We start from the raw sequence: 18,260 nt of genomic DNA, 5'->3' as shown, positions 1-18,260 counted from the left end.
AATTTCTGGAAATGGCTGATACTACTTGGCAGCCACAAATTCAACACTAAGGCTTTCCACAGAGGCCTGTCCATCTGGTTAGACTTTTCTGCCTGCTGATCAGGCGATAAAGTTTTTTGTCCCCCTTGATTACCCAAGTCTTCCTTTTCTGACTTCCGAACAATAACTTTTCTTCTTAAATGCTTTATACCAATAAATAAAACCTTTCAACCTTTAAAATTCTTCTCTGTTTGTCCCATTGTATTTTCCTTAGTAACTATTACTTCTAGTTTAAATATGAATACGCTGATGCTTTTGAAACTTCTTTTCAAAAGAAGTGATAGATTTTCTTAGCAAGTCTGAAATTGATTTAGCAATATGTTGAAAAAAATTTCACCTTTGATTAGTCTGGATTTTTGTCATTCATGTAGCTTACTTTTTTTTCAGATTTTGTTGTTGTTTGTGTTGCCCTTTGTGTGTGTGTCACTGGAGATTGAACCCAGGGGCATTCTACCACTGACCTAAAATTTATTTATATATTTACATATTAAATTATATATATATTTATTTTTGTTTGTTTGTTTGTTTTAAGACAGGGTCTTGCTTCATTTCCTAGCTGACGTTGAACTTGTTATCCTTCTGACTCAGCCTCCTGAGTAATGTGGCCACCATGCCTGGCTATTATGCATTTTCTTTCTTTCTTTTTTCATATTTTTAAATTGGTGTATTATAGTTGTACATAGTGATGGCATTTATTGTTCCATATATGTACGCACACACAATATAGCAACATCTCTCTACTGTCCATTTTCTAATCTATTGGCTTCTACTTCTTATCCATTTTCTTCCTTTTGATTACCATGGGCCTAATTTGTACTTTTAGTTGCTTTCATGAAACTTTAGATCATTCATATTAAACACTTTTTTTTTTTTTTTTTTGGTACCAAGGGTTTTAAACCCAGGGGTGTTAAACTACTGAACCACATTCCTAGCATTTTTAATATTTTATTTAGAGACAAAGTCTTGCTAAGTTGGTTAGGGCCTCACTAAGTTCCTGAGGCTGGCTTTGAACTCTTGATCCTCCTTCTTCAGCCTCCAGAGCCTCTGGGGTTATGGACATGCATCACTGCACCTGGCTCCCTTTCTTCTCTTCTAATACAAGAATTCAGTGTTATGTATAAATCTGTCATCAAACACTGTTTTAGCTGCATTCCCTAAATTTTGCTGTGACTTGTTTTAATTTTTTATTCACTTCAATTTTTTTTATTTTTGTCGTGCTATTTAGAAGTATGTTGCTTAATCCAAATATTTGAGGATTCTCCATACATCTAGGAAATTAGTGGTTTCTTATTTCTGTAGGGGAGCAAAGATTTCTTTTTCCTTGCCTGTCATGAAATGAGTCCCCTTTAATGAAAGACAGCTTAATAAGAGAAAAAACATAAATTTATTTAATATATTTTTTTTCATAAGGAAATGAAGACCCAAAGAAACAGGGAGACCAATGTATTTTATGCTTATATTTGATAAGAAATAGATAGGGATGGGAGGTAAGATTAGATAAAAGGGTATGATCTAATGCTAACAAAATGGGAAAACTTAGCAAAGGAGGGAGCATGGAATGGAGTTCTTAGGACCTGTGTCTGACCTGCATCTGACCTGCTTCAGAGAAGAAGGGTTAAGAGAAGATAAGCGAGACCTTCCTTCTTATGAGATTTTCTGTAATGCACAGATGCCATATCTTAAAATAATATGTCCGGAGCCCCATCATTTTCTTCCGTTGTAGCCAGGGATAGATTTTATTTCCAATTCCTGGTCTGTCTTCTTGAAGGTTTTATACTGAAGAATATGTAAATTTTGCTGTTTCTGAATACAGTTCTCTATGTATGTCAATTATGTCGAGTTGATTAGTAATATTGATTGTTTTTGTTCATTGTTTTATTCCAAGTACCAAGAACTATTAGTTAATTATAAATATGTCTCAGATGAATGAATGAATGCATGAATCATACATGTGGTTATCATTTTCATATTTACCCAGACTTTATTTTTTATTTTTATTTTTTTTCTTTTTGGTCATGTTGAGGATTGAACCCATAGCTTAGTTCATGCTAGGAAAGTTTTCTTCTACTGAGCTACGATCTGGAGTTTTAATAAGTTCAGGAATGAGATACTTTCAAAGAATAACGTCAAACCTAACCAGTGTATCTATATCACTAGCACTCAAACAATCATATGGGAGCATTAAGGTAGAAAGGCCGTGTGAGATGCATTTCTAAATCTGTCACTGCAGGGTTTACTGCATATTCCCGGTTATTTAGAGTTCAAGTGACTGCTGTCTTTCGAAAATGTTCTGAAAGAAAATATCCAGAGAAATATTTATTTGGCAAATCTGCATAAATTTGATTTCATGATGGACAGTTAAGGATGGGAAGTAAAGGGGACCAGAAGGGAGATTGTGGCCCTGAAATATTTATAACAAAGAATATTTTTTGAAAAATATTATTATTTTTTTAGTTGGATACAATATCTTTATTTTATTTATTTATTTTTACGTGGTGCTGAGGATTGAATCCAGGTCCTCGCGTATGCTAGGTGAGCACTCTACCACTGAGCCACAACTCCAGCCCAAAGAATATTTTTAATGATTGCAAATTTTTAAATTTTATTCTCTCTTTACAAAGCCTTTGTTTCTTCATAGGACTCTTTAAAAGAGATTTCAGTCATTTGTGGCCCAGGGGGAAAAAAAATGATACTTATAGTAGAATTGATCAAACTTTTTAGAGTAACCTCACTGTTCCCCATAGATCTGTTTAATATTTATTTATTTTTAAGATTCATAAAAATCAATATTAGTTTATTTATTTATTTGATTATTTATTTATTTATGGGGTACTAGGAATTTAATCCAGGGGCTCTTTAGCACTGAAGTACATCCCCAGGCCTTTTTATTTATTTATTTTGAGACAGGGTCTCACTAAGTTCTTGAGGCTGCCCTTGAATTTTCGATCCTCCTTTCTCAGCCTCCCAAATTGCTGGGATTACAAGCATGCACTACCATGCCTGGCAATATTAATTTTATTTTGAAACTTTTACAACACCCCCTGAAATTACTATACATAAACTGGCATGTCAGGAAACCAGGATTTCTGGACTGGGCCTGTGAACAATTTGAAATTGTGAAACCTACTAACTAGAGTTATAATTTGTGCAGCCTCCTAAGGTGGTAGAAGAGCTGTATTGTGCTTAACTAATGCATTTAAATTAATTCACATTAAATTTGTGTATGGTTGATGTACAGCTCAGCTTTCTGTCATTTCAGTTCTCTAAAAGACTCATACCTTTTTCTTCTTTACCTTTTTTGTTTCCCTCCAAGAAAACCTTGACAGAAATCAAGTCTAGCCAGTTCTACTAGTTCTTGCCTTAAGGATAAGTGCTATCTTTAAAATCACCCAGGCTTGCTTGCTAGTCTGAGGTGTTTTTAATTAGGCCAAAACATGTCTTAGCCTGAGAATTTATCTGCATAATTCTAGGTTTTAATATGTAAGAAAGCTAGCCAAGAGAATGTTACATGTGGATTTTTTTTTTTTTTTGGTTGAACTGATTGAAACTCATTTAATGCAATTCTCTATAAAAACTTTTCCTCTACTCCTTGAAATCTCTTAATTAGATACTACTCTGAGTATGCAAACATGAGCTTACATTCTCTTGCTTTGAGCTCATATTCTTTTACATTTCTTCCCTATTTGTTCTTTCATCACTCCCACAGATTACTTCAACCCCAAAAGGATTCTTTGTGCCTTGCTTTTGGTAATCAGGAAGAATGATTCTGCTGTTGTATGAGGGAGAATCATTCCAAATCCAACAAGAACTATTCATTTTGAGAACCTGAGAAGGATCATTAGTCATAGCTGTGGGGACCGGCACTATCAGACAGACCCCTTGCAGCAGGACTTGCTGGAAGAACTGAGGGTTTGTGTGAAGACACGGGCAGTGGGAACTCAGCTACCCCTGCTCTGGCAGGTCAGAGCCCCCCTGCTCCACTCAGGGAGAAAGACAGCACAGATCCTCATCCCTCAGATGTCAAAAGGAGGAAGCATGCCTGACCTAACGAGTGGACTCTGCATCCCTGTGCAGGTTATGTGGGTTCCCTACATCTCCTATACTCAGGAGTTAAGTTCTTCCAGAAGGGCACCGAAGTTCCTTGTGCAAGACTACTTTGGAAAACCTTTCACTGATTTCTGCGTGTACCTAGGGCTACTGGTTAGTTCTACCTTTGTGAAGTAGGAAAAAAAAAGTACTCCTTCCTCATAGGCAGGTGATGACAGCCTCCTTCTTGCCAGGGCACTTGGCTTGCCTGGTGGCCTTCTGTAGTGACAACCTGTGTAATTGTTGTGGACTGCCCAGTGGCTACAGCTCTGACCCTGGCCCTGCTTTCCCTGGAGGCAGGAAACAGTTTGTCAGTTTTGCCTCTTGATATTACCTGGAGAGTGACAGCCAGTAGCTATTCGGAAGTTACAGGATATCAGGCTGGTGATTTTATCAAAAGATCTGCGGAAAAAGACCACAAGGTGGGGAAAGAAGTTCTGCTTTTTGTAATCTTTTACGTCTTGACTTAAATTTTCCTTCACAGAGGTCTTCCCTTGACAACTTACCTAAAGTGAAATCAATCCCGGGACTGTTTTTTGTTTTGTTTTTTTAAGTCCCTTTTTTAAAAAGTGACAAGTGACGGTTATTGCATTTGTATTTTTATCTTATTTATTAACTGTCTTCAGTTTTCTGTGTAAGGTGTTCACTCATGTACTTCCAACACAGTATTGACCACTTAATGTGGAGGCGGCACTTACTACACCTGAGCTGAATGAAGGAATGTCTTTAGCAACCTCTGGCTATGGCAAGGATGGGAAGCATGAAGGGGATCTCAACAACAAGATGACAGGGGATGCTCAGCAGCCCTCTCTCAGAGGGAGACAGTCTATCCGGTGACCTGGGCCACAGAGGCGTTTCTCAAGCCTGTCACCTTCCAGATAGGAGAGACAGAGCAGTTGATGTTTCACTGTGTTTAGCTAACATCCACTGAGCATGGCAGGCATTGTGCTTGGTCCTTAATTTACGTATACCATGTCATCCAACCTGCACTGCAAGTGCCCTAGGAAACAGGCATAATGACTATCAATTTTGCACATTGGGAAACTGAGAGAAGTTATGAATGTGTGTGTGGTTATGGATATGTGTGTGGTTATATAAGAAACACAATAAGTAGCAACATCAGGACTCAATCCCAGGCCTGTCTGGGCTTAAATAATGCAGTCTTATGCATTAGATTGCCTTTACCTTGAACACAGTGATAAGGAGCAGGAGATTCAAAACACAAGTGCCTATTATACAAACTTGCTTAGCCAGAGTCTCTGTGGCTAAGACTCATGGACAGTGGAGGATTTCCATCTCCACCTGTGTCCAAATATAGTAAGTCCTGGCCTGCATGTCCAGTACCTTATTTTGCTTCCTTGACGGTGCTCCCTCCCTTCTTTTAGAAGTGGAGAGCCATCTGTTGCATAGTTATCACAGCCCTGGACCAGAGGAAGACGATTCCCCCACCCCCTTGGCCAAGCACAGGGTGCCTAGTTATACAGTTCATCAGGGAATGGCATATTTGTACTTTAGAATCTAACTGAAGGATGGCTCGGGTGTGATTTTCCTCTCTCATTTTTCCCCCCTCAATTTTAATGACCATTTAAAATGGCAATAGTTTTGCCTTTCAGTTTGAGAAGTGCTGTAAGGTGACCTAGTAAACAGTTTGGGATTGTCAGCAGCCACCCCCCAAGAGAAAAAAAAAGTTGAAAACATAGGCCTCTGCTCCTTGAATCTAAATATCAGAAATGTTTACAAAATTTTGTCATCCCAAATGATCAGAATTTTTTTTCACAACCAATTACATATGTATCTGTGCTATATATTTACTTACCAGGTAGAACATTATGTTAATTATCTGAAGAGATAATGCTATATATATATATATATATATATATATATATATATATATATATATATATATATATATAATTTCAATATATGCAAATTGCATACAGCTTTCCATATTATTCATTTAAACAAACACACTGAAGACCTCGGTGACAGGAAGAAATCAAAATATTTAAGTTGACTCCAAGAGGTTAAGAATCTTGTTGTAATTCTTCATAACAAGACCCTGATATACCAGGACATTTTGGGTTTTAGTGGAATCATACTACCAATACCCTGCTTCTCTTCATAAACCAGTATGATTCATCAGCCTCCTACCAATAGGACAGGCGTGTGCTTTCATTCCTTTGCATCACTGGTGATGGTTTGGTAGCTCACCTTGCACAGGCGAGAACATACTCACAAGTAAGGTTCAGAGAAACACTGTACCATTACTAGTTCTTCTTTGTTGTACAGATGAAGACAATTAAGGCAGCATAGTCTTGATTTTTTTCAGGTCTGAATGTAGGATAACGTGGAGATGTACAATCCAATGATTCACAGATCCTCTGTGCTTTTTTTCCCCCTCCTGCATTGGGGATAGAACCCAGAGCCTCACACATGCTAGGCAAGCACTCTACCACTGAGCTACATCCCCAGCCCTTTTAATGAATTAATTGATGAACTTTCTTTCTTATTACTTTTTGTGGTAAACAGAATTGAACCCAGGGGTGCTCTACCCCTGAGTTACATCCCCAGCCGTTTTTATTTTTTATTTTGAGATAAGAGTTTTACTATGTTCCACAAGTTGGCCTTCAATTTGCAATTCTGCTGCCTCAGCCTCCCAAGTAGGTTGAATTACAGCCTGGGGATGTGGGCTCTTGGCACTTTTTTGGCAAGTACCATGGATTGAACTCAGGGGCACTCAACCACTGAGCCACATCCCCAGCCTTATTTTCTATTTAATTTAGAGACAGGGTCTCACTGAGTTGCTTAGCTCCTCACCATTGATGAGGCTGGCTTTGAACTCTTAATCCTCCTGCCTCAGCCTCCTGATCATCTGGAATTACAGGCATGCACCACTGTGCCCAGTTTGTGAACTATATTTTATTTTGTAAACTTGTTCAAAGTTGCACTTAATGTATTGTAATTACTCTTGATTATTATCCATGTTAGCCAGAAAATATTTAAAGATCACAAAAACATGTTTGTCACATCTGTGAGAGCTTACACCGTTAAGCACTAAGAGCTGTTCATTTTGAGTTTTTTCAAGAAGAAAATAATGCTGGAATTTAAAAACCAACCATGTGACTTTTCTCTATTTGATTTTGTTTGTTTGTCATTATATACCTTAATGGTGTGGTGTAAATTTGAATATGTCAACTGAAATGAGCTTTTTTTTTCTGCCTGCTAGAAAAAGAATCCTGAGCAAGATCAAGTTTATTTCAATTTAGAAAACATTTGTCAAAAGTCTAAAAAAAAGGACTAGGTTAGGTGCTATAGGTAAGAATAAAGAGAAGCAGAATCTTAGTGGGGAGATAAAACAATACAGAAATGACAATAAATTAGAGGATGACTGTTATTTATATGAGGGAAGAGATCGCAGCTGGAGGAGGAGGATATTTGAGAAGTTGTTCATAGAAGGTGGTATTTAAATATTTTTAGATTTATTTTTAATTGGCAAATAATAGTTGCGTGTGTTTGTAGGGTATAATGTGTCATTGTGATATACATATACATTGTGAGATGGTCAAGTCAATTAAATTCATCACCTCACATATTAATCATTTTTTTCTGTGCTGAAAACATAGTAAATATAACCTTTTAGCAATTTTGAAACATACAGGTACTTATTCACTATTCAATGCAATAGATCTCTAGAGCTTTCTTCTAACTGAAACTTTGCACTTTGATCAACATTTCTCCCTTCCCCATCCATCCTCTCCCCTGTCTTTGGTGACCACCATTCTCTACCTCTATGAGTTTGACATGTAAAGTGACATCCACATGTCCACATACATCCACATGTAAGTGACATCATGCAGCATTTGTCTTTGTGTGCCTGGCTTGTTTCACTTAGTATGATGTCCTCCAGGTTCATCCATGCTGTAACAAATGACAGGATTTCCTTCTTTTTTAAGGCTGAATAGTATTTCACTGCTCATTTGTACCACATTTTCTTTATACATTTATTTGAAAATGAATACTGAATTTGGTCCCATATTAGCTCTTGTGGATAATGAACATGGGAGTGCAGACATTCCCTTGGCATACTGATTTTAATTATTTTGGTCATACACCCAGAAGTGGCATTTCTAAATCATATGATAATTTCATTTTCAGTTATTTGAGGAACCTCCATACTGTTTTCCATAACAGCTGTGCTAATTTACATTCCTACCATCAATGTACAAGGGTTTTCGTTTCTTCATATCCTTGCCAACGTGTGTTATCTTTCATCTTGTTGATAATACCCATTCTAACAGGTGTGAGGTAGTATATTTGTGGTTTTAATTTGCATTTTCCTGAGGATTAGTGGTGATGGATACTTTTTCATTGTATCTGTTGTTCGTTTATAGGTCTTCTTTTAAGAAATTTCTATCTAGATCCTTCATCCACGTTTTGATTAGGTAGTTTCTTTTCTTGCTATTAAGTTATTTAAGTTAGGAGGTGGATTTGATATCATTACAGTTAAGAATTCCTCCAGACCATAACCTCCTTGAAGGAACCACTTACAGTTGGATCAGGCTCCATTCATTTTTGTTTTGGGTATTACTTCTCTTCCACATTCTTCCTGCTTTCCTTGCTAAAAGAAGAGAATAATACACAGGAAAATACTCTTTTTCCCAAGTGCAAAATTATTTTTTGGTCTAGAGCCAATAGAGTAGACAGACTATGTACAAAATATTATAGTCAAGGTAGGAGCATGGTACATGTTACCAGAAAGTGATATAAAATTTGCAAGATTTTAAAGGGATCACTCAAAAAAAAAAAGTTGGCAAGGAGTCATGTGAAGAAGAGGAAAAGCCAGAATGTGTGTGTTACCCACCTACTATAGTTATGGTGTTGTAAAAAGATCAGTCCAAAAGACCTTGTTTTATTTATTTAATCACTCTCTCTCTCTAAAATGTTTGAATATAAGTGCAGAAATAAAGGTATTTATGAAGTCAGACTTGTAAATGCCAGGAAGTAGTAAAGAATGCCAACTTAATCTCTGCTACCTGTGTGAGTCCTCAGGGAAAGGTGAGCTCATGAATGCATAAGTACAGATCATTATAAGGCTGAATTAAAATACATTAAATATGGAAGTCAGATATAAACCCCTGAGGGTTATCCAACATAAAAAGAATAGTTGAAGAACAACCTGAAGCTTTAAAAAGGGGTAAAACCTAAGATCCTCACTGGCTGGGGAAAACAGTTACTAAACATCCTTCAAGAAAAGCACCTTATATAAAGCTTGGTGTTTGAAAGCCCTAGCACCTCACTGATCCAAATGAATGAAAACATAAGAGGAGGGATTTGCTGTATCTTCTGTTTGTGGTCTCCACAGCCCCTGGACCCAGGAAGCTTCAATAATTGTTAACCGAGTTGGAGTGAGCTGAAATAAAGAAGTAGAGATCCTAAGCCACCTACTGAAACCTTCCTTAAAGGGTAAGTTTTGTTTATTTACTATTCCTTCTAGGGTATAGTTACTTAGCAAAGTGTACGCTATTAGGTAAACATCTTTTACCATTTTATTTTTGGTTAACAATTTCTTCAGTCATACAGGGACCAGAGCAACTAGAGACAGACCTCTCCCCATGTACCCCAGAAATTTCATGTGCAGGAGTGTAACCTTCAATGTATTAATGAATTAATATTAGTAGAAGATTCAGTGGGGACAAAAAGAAAGAAGTTAAAGACCTTGAAATAGAAGGTAGTAGCTACCAATGAAAAGAAAGAAAAAGGTTCATATAAAGGAATTAAAAAAAAAAAAAAGTGAACTAAAATTGAGAGAATGCTGAGACAATGGAAAACGTTAAAAATGGAGAAGCAGGAACAGGAAGGACATTTTACATGCACAGCCAGATTGGTTTGTGAACCAAAATGTGGACCAAGGATTGTACACAGGGATCAGTTGGAGATTGTTCTGAAAAATAAGCCAAAATAATGGAAAAAAGATGTTTGCCCTCAAAAAATGAGCCAGCATAGTCACTCCTTTTGACAGGAAATGACCACTTTTAAAGACATTGAAAGGATAACTATGAAAGTAAGAAGCAAGCAGTTAGAGTGAACAATTTGGAATAATGGAAGGGAAAAAATGGGCACAGGTCCACATTATTAAAATTACAAGAATGTCTATTTACTGCAATAATTGCCATGAACAAAGTAAGGCAATCAAAACCTTTGGGTTTTTTTTTTTTTTCCCTTAAAATCTCAAACCTGAACCTAATCAGACGTGTTTGCAATTAATAGAGATTAACTGATTGCCTGCAAGTAGGTTTAGGATCACAAACAAACTCATCCGAGGTAATTCTAAAGGAGAAATGAAACCACCACAAACCTGAAATTAATTTTTTTTATTGGAATACTTTTATTCTATGATATAACTTTAAAATCTGAAAGGCTCAGCATTAGTCTTAATGCTAAGAAGAAAATAACAAAGCATAGGACCTTGGAATTCTTCATGGCTTTGACTGCAAAGGATCATTAACAAGAAAGGTCCAGATATAGTTATTTCAGTAACAGGGTATAACTTAATTTAAAAATAAATAAAATAATTTCAGTCTAATTTTCATCTAAAAGTAAGACATTAAGAATTTGAATCTTGTTCAGAGTTTTTCTTTCACATGAGAAACTAAAATAAAATGAGAGAGAAATCCTGGAAGAAATGTTTCCAGTGAGCTTTTTAATTTTATGGTGCAAAGAGCTGGTCATCAGAGTGTAATTTTTCTAATAGTTGAACTTTAGTCTGCTCATTTAGGTTTCATCTTGTATAAGCAGAACATCCTGTATGTGCAGGTTCTTTGAAGTGATTCCATGTTTGGGGTCAGTTATGCCATGAAAGGCTTTATGCTTGCTTTTTGGTATTTGTGGAATAACAGAAATATTAGCCAATTTGCCTTTAAGCTAAAGACAAGCAAATGTAATTTGGTATCCAACATTTTAATTTTTTGAGTTATGTTATCATTTGGTATTTTAACCATCCTTTGTACTGACTTTGCTTTGTACAATATTATCTTGAGTAAATTTTATCTTTTCTTTAAGTATTTGAATCCATAATGACAATGATGTAGATGCTTACACATGCTTTGAGATGGTGGTGGTGGTGGTGGTGTATGTGTGTGATTTATGTAGAAAATCAACATTTATGTCATATGCATCTATTTGGAAATGTGCCCCTTACACATCCAGGCATGTTTTATGCCACACCCTCAAAGAGATTATTATTTTAGTTGATTTAATTTACTGTATATAAGAGCATCTTAGCTCTGAGGATTGAGAGTAAGCATCTTGCCTGAATAACAGTTAGAAAAAAGTGATTTTGGAGTTAGATGGATCTGAGCTTGAACCCTGTTTGTGCATATTAGTACCTTTGTTCCTTATAATCAGAAATATCAAATTGTGGTTAGGTGTGGTGGTGCACACCTATAATCCTAGCTATTTGGGAGGCTGAGGCAGGATGTGGCAACTTAGTGAGAGCTGTCTCAAAGAATAAAAAGGATGGGGGATGTAGGTCCATGGTACCATGTTAGAGTGCCTCTGAGTTCAATTTCCAGTAAAAAAAAAAAAAAAAAGAGAGAGAGATTTCAACATGTAAAATGGGAAAAATGGAGATACTAGTTTTTACCTTACAGAGATGTCATGAGAGTTAAATGCAGTTATGTTTATAAAACAACAAACACATATGCAAGTCCTCAATTTTTCATTCTCCTCCTTGCATATACATTTATCTAAATTAATGCTGGGGATTAGCGTAGACCATAGTTGTCTGCATTAATTTTAACCTAAGATTTCTAATCAATTTCATGAAGATATTCAGGTTCTAATTGGCGATCCTTTGGGTGGTTAAACAAGGCAGCTACCTAGCTGTTAGAAATTCAGGCATGAGGAAGCAATGCCAGGGCATGATCTCCAGGGCCCAGCTGACATCCTTCCACACAGTTCTTCACCAGTCAGCATCTGCTATTCAAAATGACCTTCTAAGGACTGGGGACTTACAGAGAGAGAACATGCTGAAAAAGCCTGGAAAAATAGTTTAAAAAAAGAAAACTAGGTAAGAAGATAAGAATTTATTTTTGTCAAAATGCGTGGGGAAAATTTTTTTAAAAGGCACAGATGGGGCTGTGGGTGTAGCTCAGTGGTAGAGCACTTGCCTAGCATGTGCAAGGCCTTTGATCAGATCCCCAGCATTGCAAAATATAAATAAGATAAATTATTTCAAAAGTATTTCACTATAAATAAATACTGGGGTTTCTTGCTTTTCTGCTCCTAACTTCCAAGACCTTTAGTTTTGCCCAGAGAACACAAAGGAAAGCCTAACACCACCACTACCACTATACACGTGTGCAAACACACAGACACACACACACACACACACACACACACACACACCCCACACATACCACTCAGACAATCTTTCCGTCTTTTTCTTTCTGCTGAACAGTATGGAAAAGCCACACTTTCAGTTCTCTACCTGAAACCCAAACAATTTTCTCTTCATCCTCCTGGTCACTCTGCAAGAATATCCTTCAAAATAAAATCAGAGTAATTGCAGGTGGCTGCAACCTTAGAGGAGATAAAGATATCCATAATCAGAAAACTCCAGCTGTAATGATAGTCCTCAAAACCTGCTAGATTTTTTGGACTCTTTATAGTCATTTAATCCCCTCCTCTTGCCATTTCCCATGTCTGTTGAAAAAGAATAAATAAGGGCTGGGGATATAGCTCAGTTGGTAGAGTGCCTGACTTGCATGTACAAGGCCCTGGGTTCAATCCCCAACACCACAAAAAAAATTAAATAAATAAATAAACAATAAAAGAAAATAGATTGGTCTTTCAACTCCTGGGTGAGAGAGAATTTTTAAAACGAGACTGTCACTTCTGTTGAATCTATTAGTGTTTTGGTGGTGGCTTTCTAATTTCTTTTTCATTACTGGTAGCTTGAACCTAAGGGTGCTCTACTACTTCACTACATCCCACCCATTTTCACTTTTACTTTGAGATGGGGCCTTGCCTTTCCCAGGGTGACCTCCAATTTGCAATCATCTTGCCTCTGCCTTCCCAGTGGCTAGGAGTATTTGAGATGATAGGTGTATGCCACTGTGCCCTGTCTTATTTGTCTCCTTTCCCTCCCCACTGTGAATTTTCTTTTAATTTTATTATTAAAAATAAAATTGCAATAAAATAGACCCATGCATTTTTTGAAATGGTAGTGGTGCTAGGGATCAAACCCAGTGTCTCTTGCTTGGGTGAACTACCTTGAAGCCTATATCCCCAACCCTCACAAATTTGTTACATAGTGAGGTACTTCACTCAAATAAAAATCTAGGCTATTTTTAGTACTCAGAAGTCTCTCTGATGCCCCTTCCCAATCAATAATCCCTCCCTGGTAAACACTTTGCCTGATTTTGCACTTCATATAAATGGAACCATAAACTACATATGTACTTTCTTGTGTCCAGTGGATTTTGGTCAAGATGAAGCCAATGAGATTCATCCACATTGTTCCTCATGTCCGTAATTTATTCATCTGTCGTATAGTATTGTGTTGCATGAATATATTGCAATTTATCCTTCCCTATTGATGAGTATTTGTGTTGTTTTCAACATTTTGATATCATATATAAATTTGCCTTTAAAATCTCCACTGTGGATTTTCTTTTTTTTTTAAGTAAGTATTCTGGAGAGGATTTTCAGGTACCCTGCTAGTGTGTGTGTCTATGTGTGTGTTACTGATGATTGAAACCAGAAGTGTTCTGCCTCTGAGCTACATCCCCAGCCCTTTTAATTTTTTATTTTGAGACAGGGTCTCACTGAATTTCAGATGCTGACCTTGAATTTGGATCCTCCTGCCTCAGCCCAAGAAGCAGGATCACATGTTCATGTAGCAGGGAAACAGGCATGAACCACAAGGCCTTGTGGCACCCCACTGATCTTGCTCCACATTTTTAATTTTGGTGACATCAGAATTCAAAAGAAAGTAGAATTCCACTCTTTGCCAAAATTGAAATAAAATGAGAGAGAGAAAGAGGGAGAGGAAGAGGGAGAGGAAGAGGGAGAAGAGAACAAGGGAGGAAAAGAAAATGTATGGGCATGTTAGTATAAAATCTTAAAACTCATAATTCCCATTTTATAGCGATATCTGATCATCTTAATTTGCAATGGCTAAATAAGTAATGCTTACATGATTACAGACTTCTCTACTTCACTTTTGGAAACACTCCATACCCCCTGGAAATTTAAAGAGATATATCATATCCCTTTAAGAAGTGGTAAAATCACAGTGTCAAGTGCAAGTTCTAGGACCAAACTCCCTAGGCAGTTTGGTTGACTTTGAGTTTTGTTTTGTTTTTTTTAAGTTTTTTAGTTGTCAACGGACCTTTATTTTATTTATATATATGCAATGCTGAGAATCAAACCCAATGCTTCACACATGCTAAGCAAGCACTCTACCACTGAGCCACAACCCCAGCCCTCCCCCCTGCCCACCCCCCCAGAGTATTTTTCTTAAAATGGTTTTGTTGTGGTGCTCTTTTTGACTTAATGAAGAGTCCAAAACTCTTGAACCACTTTCCAGGGATATGAGTAAACTGCCTCTTCAAGTGTTCCCTGTGGTCTGTGTGCTATTGGGCCCTTCCCCATGCTAATTCTTATCTTTCATCCTAATTTCACTTCCCCTATTTTTTTTTTTTTTTTGCTTTTGTTGTTACTTTATTTTGCTTCCTCAAATATATAGTCTTAGACATTCAAGTTTGTTTCCTTGAGCCCTAGAATTTACTACATTAATAAATTAATTATTTAGATACTATCCTCTTTTAAAAAAATATATAGATCATCTAGAAAATCAGTTAATTAAAATGATCAGTGGTGGCAATCAGCAAATTATTTGCACAGCAGCTTATTTTTTAATTACAGACGTTTAAATTTCTGCCTGAGATTAAGGATAATTGTATGTTCATTTTGGGAATGTTGCTTATTTTTAATTGTAATCTTTTTGGTTTAGCTATGGGGGAGAATACATATTCTTGGTAACATCTTTGTCAATGTTGAAATCAGAGTATAGTCATTTTCGATTGTATACATGCCAAATAAAGTCTGAGAGCCTTCATGATAAATTATATGAAGCCATAGAGCCTTTTAAATAGTCATTTGGTACTATAGAATAAACCAAAAAGAGTTAATCTATCTATCTATCTATCTATCTATCTATCTATTTGGTTTGTATGAAAACAAAGTAAATGGATGCTTTATAATATTATAAGTCATATGAATGACTTCTCAATTTCCAATTGTTAATAACCATAGGTAGATATTTAAAATATGGTTCAAGTTTGCCTATGACTTCCCGCTCAGCATTTAGTGCCAGATGGGCAAAGCTTCCATGATGAATTTTACCTGCCACCTATGCACAGGAAGCAGTTTTATGTCAAGACAAAATGGAAATTCAATAGGCCAAAGTTGAGAGAGAGAAGATAAATGTGCTGAAGGACCATGGAAACACATATAGATAATACTTACAGAAAATATTTGGGAATTAGTGAATTACTTGGAAGGACATGTTTTAGTTTCCTGGGTTTGTTTGACTCACATTAGTAGCCCTCATCTGCAAAAAGTCAGTGTTCTCTATCCTAACTCAATTTCAGAGTCAACTTTCTGGCTTTCCTTGAAACATGCTTTGTATTATACTGTCAGGAAATAACTCTTTGTCAACTTGATGCTCTGGGCTCAAAAAGCAAGTAATAAAAGTTTAAATTGTGATTCTATTGCAAAAGAAAGAAAGAAAAAGAAACCATAGCTGGAGCTGGTTTTGAATTCCTGAGATGGTGTTTAGCTTGTTCAAGGTTCTCATTCAACATTTACAATTGGCTCAGTGTTAGGGAGAAGGAAAAACCTGTTGATACAGCTCCTTTAAGTACCCCGGGTTTCCAAACAACTCTAGATAGCACACATTCCTGTGGTGGGAGGCAGAGGGTGAGCCAGAGCCCTCTCCATTCACTCAAAGAAGGGGAAAGAGACTGAACTATCCTCCCACAGGTGAAGTTAAGCTCCTCCTGTAAGTGGATTGATTTGTTATATGAATCAAAGTTCTATCAGTCTAGGCCAAAAACATTGTTCTCTCACCTTTGTTCCCCTAACCCATCCTCATATCTCCCGAGCTCATAGCTGAGAAAATGTTTCTTTTTCAGTGATGCTTTCCTTCCTCCTTGATGATAATACTGTTTTTCTTTCTTTTGGGCTCCAAAGGAAAATGATTTCTTTCCTTTTGGTTAGCAACTGTGTGCTTGCCTATCTAACACATTCCATTGTTTCTTTTCTTTTGTTACCATGCTTGTGCACATCTGAAAACCAAATGTGAGCTTTGTATCAAAACAAAGTAAATGCATGCTTTATAATATTATAAAGGAATAACACAGCTGTTCTCAGTGGTTATAGTCTTAGAGCATTTAAAATTTTGAAAGTGCTTGAAGTTTTCTTTTTAAAAAAAGCTTACCGATGAACTTCTTACAGGAAACTCATTTTGTGAAGTTTCTGGGTTTTGTTCTTATGGGTTGTTCACAAAAATACCTAATGTGTTTCAGAATTAGCTATGCCTATTTTAGTGAAGTGGAAATTCAGCAGATTAAAACCTTAGACTGATTTTTAAGTTTTTACTTTTCTTTGCAATTAATCAGTTCTGTGTATACATAGAAGCGATTTTATATGATATTTCAGTAGATAAAATATTGTCTAGTGTAACAATTTAACTTTTAAAAAAGGCTAACGGGGTTGGGGGTATATTGCAATGGTTCAGCACTTGCCTAGCATGTGTAAGGCTCTGGGTTCAATCTCTAGCATCTGGAAAAAAAAGGGTGGAAGAAGACTAGGAAGTGGTGGAGGGAGGAGGAGGAGGAGAGAGAGGAAGTATATAGGCATTGTAGGAGCAAGAGACAATGGTTATTGATGTTTATTGTTCCTTGAAAGCCACATTCTAATATTGTCATTTTAATTTTGTAACTGTTGCCAAACTCTTTAGCAATGTAGAGAAGAAATACATTTTCGCCTGCTGTGTCCCTCCCTTTTTTCTGTCCCCAATCTCAGTGATCCTTAATATTCAAAGACACAGCCACTTAACCTGCTGGCCATCTCTAGCTGGAGAGATGGACTGCTTTGAGTCATCCCCCCTTTTATCTTGTGAGATCATTCATTCCCTGAGTAATGACATCAATTTTCCAGGAGGCTGGCTGGCTAGGGATAAAATCCATGACCATTAAAGGGACGGAAGTTAAAGGACTTCATCTGATGCATAGTAGGAGCTTGATAAGTATCTGTTGCATAAAAGTCTCCAACTGTTTCCTTTATGTCAAATATATCTCCAACTGGATCATGATGGAGCAAGTTTTCTTTATTGTTTGTATTGCAGTTATAATCCTGGCTTTAAAAATATTGAGTGACTTTACATTGCCAAAATTAAGCATATAAGCATATTTAGCATTTCAAGCCCTGAAAACTTACATAGCCCAATAGCACAATATACCCTTTAAATTTTGCTGAAGGGAGTTGTGAGCAACAGTTGCTGAGCTGGTGATTCCCCAAACCCTCTACCCATTTAAATGAGAGTAGTGTCACTTACTGAACTCTGACATAAAATATTGTTTGGTAGGAATGCTTAATTTGCTTAAAGAAATTTTAAAATAAGTACTAGAAAAATCCATATTAACTTCCTCCTTAAAACAACCTAAGCTTAGACAAATTCCACTAATTCACCATTCCCTTGCTAACAAACTGGGAGGCCTCAGCCATATTTTGGTATCTTGCACCTGATTTCAACCATTTGCATTGTTACCGGCAGTATTAATGGAAAAAGTAGACTTTTTCTGCATTGCCTCCTGGAAACCCTGGATTGCTGATACTGGGTAATGGATGTTCTGTCCCAGGGAGGATAAAATCTCCCCTGTGTGCAGCCAGATTTAAGGACTTCTAGATCTCTTTTACCTCAAGTTCCTCCCATCAATCCATTCACTTATATATACCAATTCCCTGGCCCCCATAAGCCCATGATTTTCTAAATTACATGCCCTGCCCTTTCTTCAAGAATTCACATTAGTCTTCCAAAACCACTTTTCAAATAAAACTGCATTTTT

The sequence above is a fragment of the Callospermophilus lateralis genome, chromosome 9 (genome assembly GCF_048772815.1).
Source record: "Callospermophilus lateralis isolate mCalLat2 chromosome 9, mCalLat2.hap1, whole genome shotgun sequence".
Classification (NCBI taxonomy): Eukaryota; Metazoa; Chordata; class Mammalia; order Rodentia; family Sciuridae; genus Callospermophilus; species Callospermophilus lateralis.
This window is presented reverse-complemented; position numbering follows the sequence as displayed.